This window comes from Leucopleurus acutus (genome assembly GCF_964270905.1).
Source record: "Leucopleurus acutus genome assembly, chromosome: 14".
NCBI lineage: Eukaryota > Metazoa > Chordata > Mammalia > Artiodactyla > Delphinidae > Leucopleurus > Leucopleurus acutus.
This window is the reverse complement of record NC_139156.1, coordinates 44,777,646-44,791,080: the sequence shown is the minus strand read 5'-3', so window position 1 is coordinate 44,791,080 and position 13,435 is coordinate 44,777,646. Positions and strand designations below refer to the sequence as shown.

At 46.5% G+C, this 13,435-nt stretch overlaps 1 protein-coding gene across 5 annotated transcripts in view; it reads right to left on the bottom strand.

The window, feature by feature from the left end:
* Positions 1–13,435, bottom strand: part of LOC309971598 (uncharacterized protein) — a 380,232-nt gene that overhangs the window by 37,110 nt on the left and 329,687 nt on the right. The gene's annotated exons all lie outside the window — the stretch shown is intronic.

Sequence of the window (13,435 nt, the reverse complement as noted above, 5' to 3'; positions counted from 1 at the left end):
CTATCCTCAAAGACAGAGTTCTCATCCCGGCCTTTGTCACTCCAGCCAGAGGCTCGCAATTACACTGTGCTCACCACTCGATGCCTCCCCTCTTCTGCAGGGGGATGAAAAGCCACATTGCCAAACCCCAGGTTCCATTTCCCAGGGTTCTGCTGTTTCCAAGGTTCTCCCCAGCATTCTCCTTAGTTTGGATTAATATTTTGTTTCACTCTGAGTACCAGGCTCACCAACCCACGTGCCCTTCCTCTGGACTCCTTGCTTTCCTCTCGGTGGCCTTTTCCCTGCATGTAGCTTCCAGCCTCGGCAGTGAGCTGGGGCTGTGTGAAAGCAGAGTTCCTCCAAAGAGGGTGCATCTGGAGCTACCCAGGCCCTGGCTTAAAGCCATGGCTTGATTTAAGCCATTTCACGGTGGAAAGCCAGGCTCTTAAATCTAGGTTGTCTTCCTCCCAGGCTGTGAACTTAGATGACAAATCACAGCATATCTTCTTCCTGACTGCCGGGCTGCCCTCATGAGCTGCACCACTCTGGGCCGTGATGCAGAATACAGCGGTCCATGGGAGGCACGCCCAGCCTGCATCTCATGCTCTGATGAATGAAAGGGCAGGGTGGGCTGCAGTTCCTCCCCTCTTTGTCACCCATGGGAATCCGCTGCCCGCCCAGTCCGGAGCGAGGTGGGAAAGAGGGTCCTGAGTGCCCCGTCCTCCATGGTAAACAGGGAGAGAATAAGCCATCTGCCTGGGCCGCAGCAGATCAAGCTAAGTTCCAGTTCCAGGTGAAACAAAGCCAGGGCCACGACTTGTATACTTTCAGGTCAGTTCACCTTGAGCTCAAGGAACAGTCAGTCACCAGAAGGCTCGGCTTGACACAGTGCAGACCCCTCACCCCTCACTGCTGGCAGTGAGTAATTGGCACTAAACATGGGATGTGTCTGGATTTAATCTAACCTGAACTCAATTACTTGACTCGCCTGATGGAAAATTGCCCGGCCTCCAGTGTTTAAATGAAGAGACAGCTCTAAAATCTTCCGGTCCCTGCAGCCCATGTTCTGTTCCTCCTGCCCTCATAGGTAGGCATAGGGATGCACACGTGCTGGGCCCTGCCTCCAGCTCCCTGGGTACTCCCCCGACCACTACATCATCTGATACCCAGGACAGAGTGGGGTGTTGGGAGGGAGATGTGTTGATGCTGCATCCCTGTCACTCGGGTCAGAAGATGGAGTCAAAGTCACAAGCCCAAGGGACTAGGCAGTAGTAGCTAAGAGGAGAGAGAAAGCCTGGTTGTCCCTTCTTACATCACTGCAATGGAGCATGGCTCAGCTTCCGGCACCCAGAGAGAGGATGCTTCTAGCCAGGAGAGGCCTACTGGGAGTACCTGAGCCTTGGCTCTGAGTCTCCGCACGGCATCCCACTTTCTGCATTCGATTTTCTGAGGCCAGCCTGCATCTCTCAGCTGGAATCACAATGGCCCTTAGAACTCTCCTCCCACGGCACACAGACACCTAGGCAGGATTTGAGAGGCCCAAATCCCAACCCCACTGGCCTCTTTCCTCTCCTCCGGGCTCTGCACTGCATCAGGCCCGTTTCTAGCCCAGGCCTTGGAGGTTTCTCCGCTCTGTCCAGCCCATGCCTTCGAGAAGGTGTCTCTGCTCTATCCAGCCTGCCTCTGAACTTGGCAGCCCTTGCCCTGGAAGCCTCTCCCTGGGTACATCCAGGCACTGTTGGACGTGCGGGCTTCCGAGTCGGCCATCTCTTCCTCTCGAGCGCCGCTCCGTGTCCCATAGGATGCCGAGGGTGAGCAGAGTTCTCTTCCTCAGTCTCAGAGAAGCACACGTCCCCACTGTGCTGCAGCCATGGGCCTCACCTGCATCTCAGCCTGGTCCCTGCTGGGCCTGGGGCAAGTGGGAGAGTCCTGGGGAGAACTCTCAGGCAGGAGGTGAGAAACTTCCAACTAGAACCTGCTTCTGTTTGTTTCTGGGCCAAGTAGGCACACCCAGGGAGCAATCAGGCTGCTACCTTGGAATCCTGCCCTGAATTCCAACCAACCTCATGCCTCTCCCACACGGGGCTGTCCTCAGGACCCCTGCCCTGAGTTGGAGAGAATTAAAATGACATGCAATCGGACGGCAACGAAAGTCTCTGTCTCATTTATTTTTCTCTTAAAGCTTTGACTCATAGGCTAAGATGCTGTCAGTGGGAGAAAGAAAAAGTGTATATTTTAGACATAATTTTGAAAAAACTTTCAAAGAAATCGGTAATCATTAAAAGGCCATACCACAGTTGGTTAATGTAATTTGGGCCAAAGTTCAATTCACTGTGTTTGAAACCTGTTTCCATCATTAATTACCTGTGTAATTTGGGGTAATTTGCTTAACTTCTCTCTGCCTCAGTTTCCTCATCTGCAAAATGTGGACTGTGTCAGCACTTGCCCGGTTGGGATGCCATGAAGACTGAGTGAACATATGGAAATAGCTTAGAACAGAGCCTGGTCCCCACTGCGTTCTCAGTGCATGTAAATAAACTAGGATCAGTGTTAGATGGGAGCCGAGGAAGGATGTGGAGTCAGAGACCAAGGGCAAGTTTCAAGATGATGGACCAGGAGATGGTGCCCAGAGTCAGGACCCTGCTTTGGGAAAAGGAAGGAGAAAAGGCTGGCCAGGCACCTGTGCTCCAGAGATGACTGGGAGGAAGCACTGGGCCTGCAGAGCGTGAAGCCAAAGACGTATCATGGGTCCAGCCTGAAGGCTGGCAGCTGCTCAGACCATCCTGTCATTGTGATGATGTCAGAAGAAGAAAGAGAACACAGGCCTAAGCCCTAGCAGGAAGCTGCTAGCCCAGGATCGAGGGAGGGGACTAGCTGACAGGGAAGCCAAGGTGTTCTTGGGTCCCAGGGCCCAGTTACAAACACTGCAGGGGGCCTGATGATTTAGGCTAGGGGTGGGACGCATGGAGCGTTCTCTGCAGAAACAGCAAAATTTAGCAGTATTTTTTCTAGGGGAAATGATAGCTTCGCATTTGGAATTGAGTATCCCTGCTTAGGTGCGCAGGTGGCATCTCTGTTCTGAATTTTCTCTTCCTGGAATAGAGTTGCCTAATGTTGACTCAGGAGCTGGGCTCACTGCTACCGACCTCTTTACACCCCAAGGCTCCTTTTAAATGGGCAGATTCATGGGTCCCTCTCCAGAAATCCCAGCCAGCAGCTCTGGAGGAGTAAGTGCAGCATCTGTGACTGTAACAAGCACCCGAGTGACCAATGTGTGGGACATGGGTCTCCATGTGCAACACAGACTAGGCCCTCAGATAGTAGTGAAAACTGGTAAGAAAGCCATTAACAGAAAAAGCAGGACTCAAAGGCCAAGCAGCACAAACCTCTTTTCTCTCAGACCTCAAATGAAAACCATTCAAGGCAAGGGGACCATGCTTTCTCTTTATTTAGAACTTTCTAGAACAGTGCTGTTCAAAGGGACTGCAGTGATGAAATGTTCTAAATCTGCAGTGCCCAATATGGAAGTCACTAGCCATATGTGGCCATGGAACATTTGAAATTTGTCTAGTGTGACTAAATTTTTAATTTTATGCTGTTAACTAATTCAAATTTAAATATTTGTAGCCACATGTGGCTAGTGACTGCCATATTGGATGGTGGAATTCTGGAGGAATGTGGACTACAATCTCTATTGGATATGGGGTCAGTGTGACTCAGGTCCACATCCATATGCATACATCTTACAAAGATAATCACATCCAAAGAGCCCACAAGTGAAACAGCTCTGCTTGGAAATTGATCTAGTGGAAAGGAGAGAGCCATCCAGGGCATCTATGTCACTGCCTTGCACGGTGACAGCTTATCTCTCAAAAAAAAAAAAAGGGAAAGAAACCTGCTTCTCCTTGTAGCCTCCTGGCGTTCCTCTATGTCACTGAACTACAACGAGACAGCTGTGCTTTGCCATCATCCCACAGAGTCAGGTAACAAAGCAAGCTGCAGATCCGGTGTTGGAAGGTCACAGATATGCCTGGTGACCAGAATACAATACTAGGAGATTCCGAAAGGCCACGAGCTAGCAGAGGGTGTGACTAAAGCAAAACTGACACCAGGGAAGCCATCAGTGAACTCGTGGCAGAAGTAAGAGCTGAATGACCTAGCTGAATGACCTAGCAGGTGGTGTCTTCTTCACCCACAGCCACTTTGGGCCCCAGGTGAGTGTGATTCTTGTTCCAAAGAGTCTGTTTGTTTCCAAAGAGTTTTAAAGGCCCACTAGGCACCTGACACTGTAAGACAATTTGAGGCAGGAATGAGCATCTCTAAATTAAGTGACTTGGGCTGGATTGGATACCCCATGGGCGAGTGTTTGCAGACCTGACAAGGGCCTCACCCAAGTGAAGAATGATTCTTTTAACTCCTCCATGGGTTGGTAGGTGTGAAAAGTAACTCACATCTGAGTCTTGGACTGTGGCAGCAATGTCACTTTCTGGCATTATCCCTGAGATTCAGAGACGCAATCCTTGAATGCATTTGTGAAAACCAAATGTCTGACACCTTTGCAGGACCTGTGAAGCCAGGGAGGGAGGTTTCTGGCATGTTTCTCTGTTGTAGCAGTGCCAAGCCTGGGATATGCTGGTGAGGCATCTGGACATCACAGTGGGTCTGTGAGGCACAAGGGGCCGGCTGAGTATTGGGATCTGAGCAACAAGGCGCTGGGGCTCTGGGAACAGTTCTCCCAAATCCACATTGAAGAGGTCCAGGGAGAATGTTCCATCACCCGGGCCTATTGCCCCGCACTTCCTCCTCTGAGGTCTCCGGCCTCAGTTTGGTGGGGAGGACTTGGGTCGATGGGAAATGCACGCAAGTGAAGCCACCTGCCACCAGGAACAAGTGACCACTGGCTGGCCCTTCTCTCCGATGAGCGGTTGATCCAAAGCAATCTGTGATTTTGGCAACATGTGCTCCATGAGTCCTCATATTATCCTGCGAGCAGGGTGGGTCTGAGGCTCAAAAGCTCTCTTCTGAGACAGGGTGGCCCCCTGAGCTGCCTGGCCCACAGAGTGAGTGCCCACTGAGCCCCGAGCTCTGTGCAGGGGTGCAGCCCTTCTCCCCTCTCCAGAGGCATGGGCACAGCCTGGGAAGTTACATGACTTTCCCCCAAACAAAGGACAGAATGTAGCACAGCAAAGACTCTAACAGGGGAATCTGCTGAAAAACCTGTTTCCTCTCTCATCTGTGCCCTCTTTGCTGGTTGATGTTGAGGGGTAGGCAGACTTCTTCCACTCTGACGTTTCCTCTTGGGGGAAGGAGAGGAAATATCATTTGCTGACACTGTTTGTATCAGTCACACTCAGTACCTCCCACGTCTCACATCTGCTCTGGCACTCACCTTGCTAAGATGGGAATGGTTATGAAAGAGTACCACAAGGGACCCTTGTGGTGAGGAAACTGCTCGGTACTTTGTGGTGTGGTCACATGATTCCACACGTGAAAAACTGCATAGAACTACACACAAAGAGATACACACACAAATGAGTGCGTGTGAAGCTGGTGAAACCTGAGTGAGGTCGCTGGTTGGATCAATGTCCATTTTCTCGTTGTGACATTGCACTACAGTTATGTAAGATGTCACCCGTGGGGGAAACCGGGGGATCTCTCAGTATTGTTTCCCACAACTGCATGTGAACCTAACCATTATCTTAAAGTAAAAATTAACAATATATATTGAAAAAAATCTCATGGTGTGAAGTGTGTTTAATTTAGCTACTTTAAGAAACAGGCAGCTGAAGTCTAGGATGGGGTCCTCCTTCATTGCTTCTGTCCCTTCTAGGTCTCAGGATTCTCACTTACCTGCCTGTCCCTCTCTCCAGCACCAGGAACGAGGGAGGCCACTGAGGACAGTGACCACCTGTGGCCTCAAGGTGAGTTCTGGGATCAGCATTTCCACAAGGGAGGTGAGTGGGTGAGGGTGAGTCTGTGGGGGAGCTCTCCAGAGGCCTAGGGATGTGCACGGGGCATGCTCTCACAGTGGGGAAGGTGGCCTGGCTTCTGTGTCCTGCAGGGAAACAAGATGGACCAGGGCCACTCTAGTCTGTCCCCAGACCTTCACCGTGTGGACTGCCTCTCAGGATCTGGGAGAAGAAGATTTAGAGCAAGGATAAAGGAATATTACACTTATTAAATCAACCCCCCAGAAAGTATACCATGAAAGAGTATTTTTAATTGATGTGCTTTTTTGGTTCTATTATAGAATCCAAAAATTTACAAATTTGTTCTCCTATTTTAAGGTAAGTGTGATCTTGTTAATCCTTATTAGTGTACATTATAATTTTAGGAGCATCTCATGGGTGGATACTTTTGGTAGATACTGACAGAGCTAGCCCAGCAGCACCTCTGGGAGAGGCTCTAGGTGATGTTTGGGCTCTTTGTATGTCAATTATATCTCAATAAAAATAATACAAGAATCCTCCAAGTTTTCCATGCCCCGAGGCCGCTTGCCCCTTCCCAGGTCTCAGAGCTCTCTGCATTTGCTCTTGTGTGGCAGGGCCATGATTATTGCAATAGTACTGAGCTGGGTCCATGGATGTAAGCAAATCTTAGCTCTCACAGCTCAGTCTTGGGAGGGCAAGAGAGACGATGATTGAAAAATTGGGTGGTGTCTGGTCTGAGGTTCAGAAATCCTCCTTTTTGAAGCATGGCATTCCCTTGTGGAAGCTATTGGTACTGGTGTGTGTGTGTGTGTGTGTGTGTGTGTGTGTGTGTGTACACATTTTGTTTTATTCGAGATTATAACATTTCCTCTGTGTACCCTTTAAGAAAAGCAGAAATTGGCAAGCTCAGGTACCATTCCCTTCTTTAAGTGTTAGCCAGGCTTGATTCCTTCCTTGAAGTCATGTCCTTTCTCCCTTGCTTAGGGGAAACGTCTCAGATCCAGTGTTCCTTGGTTGATGGAAGATATAAATGGAATACAAACGGGAACAGGAATCTTGGTTCGAATGTATTAACTTATTTGCATAACCACTATCAATTAAAAACTTAAAATATTTCCCAGATGTTCTTATGTGATCATATTACAAGACAGCAATTTAAAATTGCCCCAAGGTCAACATCCTAAGCAAAAGCAACTAATCTAAGAAATACAGAGTAACATATACTAGAAACACGTGCCACGTGAGGGCTATGGAGAGGCCTGGAGCACACACAGGCTGGTGGGTAATTAGAAGGAAAATTGCCTGCAGGGAACTTGAGGGCTATTAGGTTGCAGTTTATGTTCATTAAATTTAAACACCTGGTTTCATAGTCATGTGGTTTCCTAGGCCTTGATATTGGCTCCAAACAGCTATTTCTGCATAATCTGGACCGTGTTTTTCTTACGGTCACCTGATCCATCAATTCCCTGTGAGCATCACTTGTTGTGCCCACTTATCATTGCGGGGACCAGAAAGTGGGCCCTGAAACTCCAAGGTAAGGACTCTGGACAGGAGACTTGTAAAAAGATCCGTGGCTGCCAGGGGTTGGGGCTGGGGAGAATAAATAGGCAGAGCACAGAGGATTTTTAGGGCAGTGAGAACTTCTGTGCGATACAGTAATGATGGATGCATATCATTATACAGTTTTCCAAACCCATAAAATATATAGCACCAAGAGTGAATCCTATCTAAACTATGGACTTTGGGTGATTACTACATATCAATGTAGGTTCATCAGTGGTAAGAAATGTACCATTCTGGGTAGGGATGCTGACACTGGGAGAGGCTATGCATGTGGGGGGGGTGTATATAGATGGGAAACATCTGTACTTTTCTCTCAGTTTTGCTGTGAAGCTTTAACTGCCCTAAAAACACTAAAGTCTTTTGTAAAATGTCCATGAACTCCTGGTGGTTTCAGTTTGGGCGTTGGAGGACCATGAAGCTGACATCTCCTTGAGCCACCCCAAGGCCTCAGGCACCATCCACTAAAAGGCCCTAATCTGGATGTTTAACCAGCCAGTTCTTGCCTTTCTCATAAACCTCCAGACAATCTTAATCCCCATCAGTGATCTATTTATTCTTCACAATCTTCTCCCCTCCTTGTTCTGGCCCATGGCAACCTTTCTATCTTGGCTTATGTTACCCCAGCAACCTAAACATTAAACTTGCCATTTTGCCTACTTGGAATGTTCTCTGTCCAGTTCTCCGAGAGCTTCTTCTGCAATTATGTCTTCAGAAGGTTCTGTCTTAACACTAACCAAAGGATCCTTTCCCCACATCCCACCTCCAGCCACTCTATACCACGTTAAACTATTTTATTGTCTTTATAGCTTTTCTCTCTCTCAGACTTATTCTATTGTTTTCTTGCTTGTTTACTCTCTTCCCCTGTTTCCTTTTTTAAACATAAATTCTTCCAGAGTAAGGGTTTATGTCTGTGTTTTTTCTGCTACATCTTGATATCTAGAATAGTCCTTGGCATGCAGAATTTGTTGGCTGATCGGATAAGTAAATGGATAGATGAATGAATGACTTCAAGGATAAGTGTATATCCTGGAGTCCAAATGCTTGCCTTGTAAAGACTTTTCATTAAAAATATAGAATTATTAATAAATATAGTATAACATCATATTGAGTTTAAACAATGCATTCCCTCGAGTTAGGTACTTTTATAGTTTGGATTGTAGCTTTGCAGACTTTTAATGCATGCTCAGTCATTATATCTATCTATATCTATCCATCTATCTTCCTATCTATATAATATATATGCTGCTCTGTAATTTGCTCTTTGAAACAACATACTTTCAAATAAAACAGTCATACATTCCATCAGAAAGTTGAGGATTACACAGACTGATAACATAGCCATGAGTCCTAAATTCAAGAATCTCTGAACCAACAAAATCTCCCGTGGACTAGGTACCATAGAAGAAATAGCATGTTGATGGGCCCAGCACGCCAGCCCCAGCAAGCACTGGCCTGGCCATTCTCCGAATAGCTGCCACGTATGACACACTTGAAGCTTTGCACAGCCTGTGTTTTCTCACAGTAGAACCTTCACACCAAGCATCTAAGTATGCCTGAAATGTAGCTGACCCAATGCAAATAAAACAAAAATAAAGAAAGCTAAAACTAAATCTAATCAGTTGAGAATACCAATGATGTCATAACATGTAGTTTTAGTTCTCAGTGATGCCACTGCAAGTGTGAATTTGACATTGTGGTAATACTTATCAAAAATAAATAGAAGAAACTTGAGGACACTGTGCTAAGTTAAATAAGCCCAGTCACAAAAATTAATAATACTGTATGATGTCAGGTACCCAGAGTAGCCAAACTCATAGAGACAGAAGGTAGAACGGTGGTTCCCTGGGGCTGAGGGAGGGAGGAATGGGGAGTTGCTGTTTCATGGGTTTGCAGTTTCAGTTTTGCAAGATTAAACAAGTTTTGGAGATTGTATGCCCCAAAATGTAAATGTATTTAACACTACTGAACTGTACACTTAACTATGGCTAAGATGGTAAATTTTATGTTATGTATGGTTTACCACAAAATGTTTCAATTAAAACAAAAAGAATAAGTGGAAGAGGAATAAATATTCTTCACATGTTATGATTCCTTGTATTTTCACTTTCCCATAATTAGAATTACCATTTACCCCAGTTTACGTAGGACAGTCCTGGCTCACTCTCGTCCTTGTGCAATTATTCACAGGTCTCCCTTTCATTCTTAAAAGTGTTGTGGGGGATAATTATTATGCTCCTCTTATCCAATATGCCTTTGGTAGCAGAGGACAGCCAGAGAACTTAAAACTAGAAAGCTAGCATCTCCATTCATTCATTTACTCCGTCATTCACTCACCTCAAAAGGACCTCTGTACCTTGTGCCTTTTATCACACTGGCTGCTATGTTTGTGTTCAGGTGACTGTCTTCCTAGATAGACTGTGGGCTCCTCAAGGACAGGACTTATATCTAATTCATCCAGCATCCCTAGATCCCAGCCCAATACCTGACACACATCAGGTTCCCAGCAGATGTTTGATGAATTGCAAGATGTCCTAGTTCCAGCTGAAAGACAGCCATGAGGAGAACTGGCCCTCGTTAGTGCTGAACGCCCCAAACAGTCTTTCTTCTGTGCCCATGGGGGTGGTCCTGCAGGGTCTCCTTGGCTGGGTAGACAAGGGGAGGGCAAGGGCGTCAGTGAAAGTTTCTCTCTCACATGTTGCCCACTTCCAAGTGCCTTGCTAGGGTCTTTATATTTCCTGATAATGCTTGTTAGCTTGCTTGCTTTCTCTCTTTCTTTCTTTTTGTAACAAACTAAGAAGCATCTCCACTATGCTTCATAATGGAGATGCTTCAAAATAAATGCTCCATAAAGCTTGCGCATGTCTCTCTAATGTAAGTTATTTATTTATAAAGCCAAGCTTTGAAACTCTGCTGCAATGGCTCAGCAAGTCAGGCTAACTCTCCCAGCGCAGTGGCAGGCTTTGTAAAGCTGCTCTTGGTTTCTTCTTTCAAAGGCAGCGCTGTCCTCAAGGTGAGTTTCAGCCAGTCACCTCCTCAAATGCCACGCGTTTGTCTCCAAGGGTGGGGTTGAGTTACTCTCCTCGCTTGAGGTTTGTTTGGCTCTTCTCTGATCTCTAAGGACCTGTGGTCCTTCAGGGACTCAGGAAAGGCATCTCTATCTTCCAAGTTGCTGAGGAGCTCTGATTGCAGGAGCTTCATGTGCTCCGCTCCTTCTACAATTTCCTCCTTCTCCACCTCAGCACACTGGATTTGGGGGCCTGAGACGCTAGTGCAGTGGGAGGAGAGGTCTGCACAGGAGTGCTAAGTCAATGTTAATGAAGCAGCAGGTTCAGACTGGAAGGTTTTCATAAATTCAGCCCAACATCTGGATGGCATTTGGCTTAAGAACCACCAAGAACTTCCCACTTATCCCTTGATCAATCTTTCCCGAAATGCATCATTTTTATTAGTCTTTTCCAAACAACTTTGATTTCATTATCCTCTCTGGCGTAATTGTTTGTTTTATTACTTTCTGTTCTTCTTTCATTATTTCCTCCCTTCTACAAATGGTCCTAACTTCTTAATATGGATCCTAGTTCATTAAATTACAACTTTCTGGGACAAATTTTTTCTTTCTTGGTGATTGTCAGATTCATTAGTGTCTTTTTTTTTTTTTTTGACACACATGGATGTGTCTTATGTGTAATTGGCTGATGACTTAAAGATGAGATAATTAACCTCTGGTCTCAAGAGGGTTCTATTTAAGGAAGGAGATAAGACAGTACATGTTAAGGGTTAAATTAATATCACAGTAGAACCAACTATAAGATTTCAGAGTAATGCTTATCAGTAATAGTTCTGAGGAGGAAGGGGGAACAAAGTCAGATCCTGCAGGGCAGGCTGGACCTGGAGTGGCTCAGAGGAGGGCCAGCAGGGACAACTTCATAAGCCCACCATGACCTGGGGAAAGACCACTCCCAAGGCAAGGAGACTGTGAGGTAAAAGGCCAGAGAAAGGAGCCAGGACCACAGTGCAGAGGAGCCTGGATGTGTTGACACCCTAGAGCATTGTCTGTGTGAAGTGACACATCCTTGACTGTCTCAGCAGCAACACCATGAACAGAGAGAACTTAGAGATAGATGGTTTGACGGGGAGACACTAGAAGTAAGGGGACTGGAGGAGGGAGGAACGGTGGGCAGTGACAGGACGAGAGAACTTTCCACCTGAGTTTCTGGCTGTGGGTGGGGCAGGGGGCACGAGCATGTTCCATTTGTGAAGCTCCTGCAAATCAGGCACAGAGAGACCCATATAGCAAAGAACACCTTCTGGACAAAGCGATGAGTCCCACTCTAGATGGGAGATGGAGGTGAGGCCTTGCTGGAGCTGTGGGCCCAAAACAGGCCTCCTGGAGGTCTATGCCTGAACCTCCCACAAACACATCTGGTCCCTAATTTCCTCATCAACAACCCCTGAGGTTTTCACACAGGTCAATGCCTCCTTCGGTATTCACTCCAGCCCACAGAGCTCATCTCCACCAAAATCAGAATTTCTCTCAAGCCAAACGAGGCATCTTGCCAGGAATTCACTCACTCATTCATTCACTCATTCATTCGTTCATTCATTCACTCACAAAGGACATATTCCATTGGCACTGAACACCACAGAGGGAACTAATATCCGAAATCATTAACTCATCTCCTTCCTCACTCTTCAAGCAGACCCCATGAGCCTTCAAGGATCCAACTGTCCCTTCCTTGGTTCCTCAGCAGATCCACTCCAGCTGGGGACCACTCATGTGGACCTTTGTCATAGGGATTCTCTCCAGGGCCCCATCTCTGCTTAGGAAGCACTATGCTGTCATTGGGTCTTTTTAGCCTCCAAGACTATCTTTCAGATAAAATTGTCATGCCTTCTCCTAGTCAATGTCTGAGCTTTAAGATGTTTTTGAAGGCCTTCCTGGTTTGGGGAACCAGAGAGTCATTAAAGATAAGTCAATATGTTCTACTGTTTGTATTATATAGGCTCCTCCTCATTATTACTGAGTTCCGTTTGACTATTATAGTATTTACTTTGCCTTAGAAATTAAATCTGCCTGGTTGTCATGGCAAGTATTATTGGTAACAGGACCCCAGCACGTATTGTAACTGTCAGCTCTTAGGGTCAGAACGTGGCTTTGGTGGATCTGAACAAGGCAGCCTGTGCAGCCCAGAGAAAGCTCCAAGCCAGCAGGAGTATCTGGGTTGATCCTTGGAACTTGGTCTCCTGGAGACCTTCTCTGAAAACCCAGTCTTAAATAGTCCCTTCACCCAGACCACTTTTGATCATATCACCTTATTTCCTTCAGAGAAATTATCATGAACTGAAATTATTTTATTTGCCCACTAGTTTGCTGTCTGTCTCTCTCAACTGCAAGGTGACCTACACAAGTTCTCCTCTGAATCTCCAGTGCAACAATATAATAATGTGCCTGGGGTAGAAGGGGCTTGACACACATTTATAGAAATGAACAGACATAACTTTACCCTCAGTATCTTCATCTGTCACTTAGGAACCAGGGTGTCATTCTCAAGGGACGCCTGCACACTTTTGAGACACGGCACTGTGAAATGGAAAGGTAAACCCGTACTACAGTCAGCCTCATGTGGATTCTAACATGGCTTCCTAGCACTGTGGGAATATTTCTCTTTTCAAAAAAATACTGAGTGAATAAAACTCCTGTTAGCTGAGGGTTCTAGGTACTAAGCCTTTCCCTTTTTGGTATAGTCTAGAAGTTAAAAATGTCTATCTGTTACCAGCTGTGCATTGGTCCAGTATCACTCTAACATGACCCAGGCATATGCTGGCATCCTGTGCAGCCGTGGACCACTAGAACAAGTGACACCATCCAGGCCCAATTCCAGCCCCGTCACTCCTGGGTGTGTGACCCTGGGGACATTATCTAACCTCTCTAGGCCTGAGTCTCTCATCTGAAAATCTGGGGAATA